The following is a 6158-nucleotide window of genomic DNA, read 5'->3' on the forward strand; positions in this document are numbered from 1 at the left end:
CAACATCATAAGGATGCCAGTCCTTAGGGAGCTCTGGTGGCCTAATGGCGGGAAGCTGCACGGCAATCCCAGAGATATGCGGTTCAAATCCACCAGATACTCTGCTGGAGAAGGAGGGGCAATCTCCTCCTGTACCAGTCAGATTCAATTTAACGGTACACACACAAGATATAATAAAGTAATTTTTTAAAAAAGGATGCCAGTTCTTCTTACATTAATTTGTAACTTTCAAACAAAGTCAATCAAAATATCAATCAATCAATAAATAAATACCCCTTATTGAGGCAGACAATAAGAAAAATGTTTAATATCTAATGGGTAAAAGTGAAAGAAACATGGCGGCCCAGTGGTTAAATGCTTGACTGTTAGCCTAAAGGCTGGTGGCCCAAACCCACCAGCTGCTCTTTAGAAGAAAGCCATGGCGATCTGCTTCTGAAAAGATCACAGTCGTTGAAACCCTCTGAGTGCAATTCATTTCTGTCGCAGAAGATCTGAATGGCAGTGCGTTTGGTTTAGGCAAGAGTGCCTTACCAGCACCAAGTGCCATGGAGCAACTGACTCATGGTAAATGTGGTACATTCATATGATGAAATACCACAGAGCCCTCAGGAGCAACAATTTTGAAAAATACTACTTATCTTGGGAGAGACTGGAGAGCATTATGCTGAGTGAACTAACTCAGTCTCCTAAGGACAAGCACAGAATAAGACCATTATTATAAAAATGGAAGGATAACTACTAAAACATGTATAAAGCTTTAAGCAGGGAAGGGGTGGGAGCAGAAGAGTGAGGATGGTGAGGGGGAATCAGAAGGTCACACAATTTGGTGGTGGAGGGAGGGGGTAAAGAAAATGAGAAAGACCCAGTGGGGACCTGAAAAAGGATAATGGTGGGTATAGTCCAGTGGTGATTAATTTTATAAAACACAATGTGTAGGTATGATTGTATGAAACCTAATGTCAGGGAAGGAAAGTGTAGGGAAAAATATCTGCATAATACCTTAAAGAGAAGGACTAGTTGCAGGTGACTCAACGCCACATAACAACAACAACAGAACTATGGTTCTGAGGATTTTTAGTGGTTGTGACTATTTTGGAGGTAGGTAGTCCTTTATAAGGACTTTCTTTCAAAGTGCTTTTGACTGGATTTAAAAACTTTCAGTTAGTAGCCAAGCAATTAATTGTGCCACAAATGAATTCCAAGAAAACATTCTTTTTTTTTAAATAGTATGGTATTGGTACAAATTTAGACAGATGGATGGATTAAAATGTTGTTGTTATATGCCATTGAATTGCTAGCAACTCATAGTGTCCCTGTGTATAACAGCTCTGAACCCTGCTCTATCTTAAGCCAACCTGTCTCTGAAACACCCAACCCTTTACCCCAGTCACTGAGTCAATCCATCTTATCTAAGGTCTTCCTCTCTTGCACTGTCCTTCCACCCTCCCAAGCATGATGTCCCTCTCCAAGAACTGGTCCCTCCTTGCAACATGCCCAGTGTATGTCAAACAAAGCTGCAGAATCCTTGCCTCCAAGGAGCAGCCTGGTTTTGCCCAGTCTAGGACAAACCTGTTTGATCTCCTAGCAGTCCATTGTATATTCAATACTCCTCTAGAAAATCCAAAAATAGACCCAAGCACATATTTATATGTTGTTGTTGTTATGTGCCCTGGAGTTGGGACTCATAGTTGACCCTAGAGAAGGTTTTCAGAGGTTATAAATTGTGGAGCAGCTAGTGAACACAAACCACCTGTCTTTAGATTGGTGCAATTCTTTACCCTAGAGCTAGCTTTGGCCCTAGGCTCCAGAGCTCCCTTATTAAGGGTTGTTGTTGTTGTTGTTGTTGTTATGTGCTCTCCAATCCATCTCATGAGAGTCTTCTTTTGTGCTGCCCCTCCACCCTCCCAGGAATGATGTCTGTCTCCAAGGACTGGTCCCTCCTTGCAACATGCCAAAAATATGTCAGATGAAGCTTTTGAATCCTTGCCTCCAAGGAGCATCCTGATCTCACCCTCTCTAGGACAAATGTGTTTGTTCTCCTAGTAGTCCATGGTTTATTCAATACTCTTCTCCAGCACCACAGCTCAAAGGCATCATTTCTCCTTCTAAAGGTGGAATAAATATCATAAACTGCTCCACTCTAGTATGGGTCACATAAAGTAGGCAGAATATAATATTTGATAAAGATGGCATCTCAAATTCCTATGAGGGCGAGATGGACTTTTCACAGTCCTGGAACTATGGGCTAGTGCTTGGAAAACTATAACAGTATATGCATACCTTACATCATACACAAGAATAAATTCCAGATGTATCAGGGATATAGATGTAAAAAAGAATACTATACAATTACTAGAAAATGACTGGTGTCAGTAAAGGCTGACAGACTCTCAGATGCTAGGGTTTACATAATATAAAAGTAAAATAACACAAAGCAATATATTCTGTTTTAAAATTAATTTTAATGAAAGTTTACAGAGACTTGGCATTTCCATTCATTCATTGTTGCACACTTTTCTCCCTGTCCACCCATCTCCTCCATTTCACTTTTCTCTTTGAAAAGTAAAAAAAAATAATAATAAAAATTAAAAAAAAATCTTTCATTATTATACAATTCCCTCACTCTCAAATTCACTCCACTGTGCAGCTTTCATCCTGGACTCTTGTTGTGCCAATAATATCTACTCATATATCCCTTTAAACAGTTCTCCCTCTCATCTGTTTCAATGCAGTATACATTATTTATCCCACCCTTTTCAAAGTTTGCCCCCAACCTCAATGTCAGTCCTGCTTTACAACAGTGGCATTAAGCAATATTTGTCCTTTTTTTTCTATAATTATATTTTATTAATTTTCATAAACATTTACAGAGATTTTGGGTTTCCATTCATTCATTGTTGCACTATATTTGTCCTTTTGTGACTGAGATATTTCACTCAGCATAATGTCCTTCAGGGTCACCCATTTTGTATAATAATTCATGAGCTCCTTGTTTTCCAATGCTGCATAGTGTTCCATTGTGTGACTATACCACAGATTCTCTATCCATTTGTTTATTGATGGCCACTTGGGTTGTTTCTAACTCTTTGCTATCTGCTTGGGTGGCAGTTATGGTTTCTTTAGGTTATATTCCCAGTAGTGGAATTGCTGGGTCAAATGGTATTTCTATTTGCAACTTTTTGAGAAAGCACCATACTGCTTTCCATAGTGGTTGCACCATTTTACACTCCCACCCACAGTGAAAAAGGGTTCCAGTTTCACCACAACCTTTCCAGCATTTGATGTTTGCTGTTCTGTTAAATTTTGCTATTCTTACTGGGGTGAGATGATATAGCTGTTTTGATTTGCATCTCTCTTAGAGTTAGGAATTGTGAACATTTCTTCATGTGTTTGCCAGCTGAATGTCTTCTTTGGTGAAGTGTCTGTTCATATCCTGTGCCCATTTTTCAATTGGGTTGTTTATCTTTTGGTGCTCAAGTATTTTATAAATTCTAGATATAAGTCCCTAGTCTGACATGTCATTACCAAATATTTTTTCCCCAGTCTGTGGCTTCCCTTTTCAACCTTTTGGAGAAGTTTTTGGATGTCCACAGAGATTTTATTCTTAGATGGTCCCATTCATCTATTTTCCCCCCTTCCAGTTGTCAGTTTTTCAGAATGCTTGGAAGACTGTTTATGTTGTGGATTAGGACTTTACGAGTTCTTCCAAAAGTTTATAGTCTTTGGTTTTAGTCCTAGGTCCTTGATCCACTTTGAGTTGGTTTTTGTGTATGGAGTGAGGTGTGGGTCTTGCTTGAGTTTTCTGCAGATAGTTTTCCAATTTTGGCAACACCTTTGTTAAAAAGACTGCCGTTTCCCCACTAAACTGATTTCATCTCCTTGTCAAAATCAGTTGACCATAGGTAGATGGGCTGATTTCTGGGTTCTCACTTCTATTCCATTGATCTACGTGTCTGTCATTGTATCAGTCAGTACCACACTGTCTTGACCACCATGGCAGTGTAGTAGGATTTGAAATCAGGGAGTGAGATGCCTCCTACCTTGTTTCTCTTTTTTAGGAGTGCTTTGCTTATTTGAGGCCTTTTCCCATTCCAAATGAAATTGGAGATTGCCTTTTCCATCTCATTGAAGAATGGGATTAGTATTTGTATTGGGATTATGTTGAACGTATAAATTGCCTTTGGTAGTGTTGTCATTTTCACAATATTGAGTCTTCTTATGTGTGAGCAAGGGATATAATTCCATGTCTACATCTCTTTTTGTTTCTTGTAGTAATGTTTTGTAATTTTCTTTAAATAAGTCTTTTGTGTTTCTAGTTAGATTTACTCCCAAGTATTTCATCTTGTGATTAGCTATTGTGAAGGGTATTATTTTTCTTAGCTCCAGTTCTGTATTCTCTTTGTCACTGTATAGAAATCCAATTGATTTTTGTATGTTGATCTTGTATCCTGCCACTTTGCTGAATTGGTCAACTATGTCCAGTAGATTTCTTGATCAGTCTTTAGGGTTTTCTAAGTATACTGTCATACCATCTGCATATAGAGATAATTTTACCTCCTCTTTGCCAGCTTGCATACCTCTTATTTCCTTCTCTTGTCTTATTGCTATCACCTAGACTTTCAATAAAATATTGAAAAGGAGAGGTGATAGTGGGCATCCTTGCCTCATTCCTGATTAAATTGCCTTTAATCTCTCTCCATTGATAACAATGTTGGCACTAGAGTTTGTGTATATACTTTTTACTGTGTTGAAGAAATTCCCCTCTAATCCTATTCTTTTGAGTGTTTTAATCAGGAAAGGGTGTTAGATTTTGTCAAAGGCCTTTTCTGCATCAATAGATAGGGTCATGTGGATCAGTTTTTTTAGAGAGTGTCAAGCTTTCTTACTGTTCTTTTTCAATTTGTTAGAAAAAGAGTATAGTCTTACAACAGGTAAAAAAAAACTAGAAATTTACCATTTCCTGAATAATTTAAGGAGAAAGTATGCTTTCCACTAGGATAATTGAAGGTGGCTTCCTTACTAATCCAGAAACATTTGGCTTGTTGGTCTGGAGGGAGAACTTTGAGGAAAATCTCTTTATCAAGTTAAAATTCTTTAAACATTGAGGTTTTGCAGCATTACCTTGAAATTTATAGTCATTCCTCTCTGTTAATAATAGGTCCTTCTAGCCTTGACTATGCAATCAAGATGCATTAAAAATAATTTGTGACTGGAATGCAAATGTTAGAAACAAAGAAGGACTGTTAGAAAGTACAGGCTTGGTGACCAGAAACCAGGCTAGAGATGGCATGATAGAATTTTATACAATCAATTATGTATTCATTGGAAATAGTTTAAATATATTTAGAAATGGTAACTCTACACATGGACCTCACCTGATGGACTACACCAGAATCAGACTGACTACATCTATGAAAATAAACTATGGAAAAGCTTAATATCTTCAGTGAAAACCAGGCCAGGAGCTGACTATGAAATTATTTATCAATTATTCATGTGCAAGTTCAAATGAAGTTGAAGAAAATGAAAACACATTAAAAAGCAAAATATTACCTCGGTCTATAGTGTAGAAACCAAAATGATTCCATTTTGTTGACCTTCTGACCTGAGGAGAACACATCTGTGTGTTCCAGGAAATAGTAAAATAGTGTGATTAATGTTTACCTCTAGACACAGTTTTATGACCCATCCCAGAAGATAAAGCAAGGAATGCTGGAAAAAATGGAAAATGGCTCCTGGCCCTTCCAACTGCTTTGACTATTTCCAGCCAGCCAGTTTAGAAGGGTAAAAGCTCTCCTCTTTCCTTTGTTAGGTGTTCATGTGAACTGAGCCTCAGTCAGCTTTCACCAAAGTGTGCATTTTAGGCAAAGTATATTTGGTATACACTTGGCTAGTGTTGCTTCTGGACTTCATAGGGACTTTGTACTTTTCAGAGTCTATTCTACCCAAAGTTTAAAACCATTTCAAGATTAGACTTGAGGGGGAACGCCGCTGCCAGCCGGGGGAACGCACCCCGCCGCCCGCCAGGCCGGGGGAACACCGCCGCCAGACCGGGAACGCCGCCGTCAGCCGGTGGGAACGCACGCCAGACCGGGGAACGCCGCGAGAGGGACCCGGAAGAGACCCGGGGAGAGCAGCAGCCAGCCACCTGCCGTGGA

The sequence above is a fragment of the Elephantulus edwardii genome, unplaced genomic scaffold, assembly GCF_000299155.1.
Source record: "Elephantulus edwardii isolate Elephantulus edwardi_28Jun2011 unplaced genomic scaffold, EleEdw1.0 scaffold00161, whole genome shotgun sequence".
NCBI lineage: Eukaryota > Metazoa > Chordata > Mammalia > Macroscelidea > Macroscelididae > Elephantulus > Elephantulus edwardii.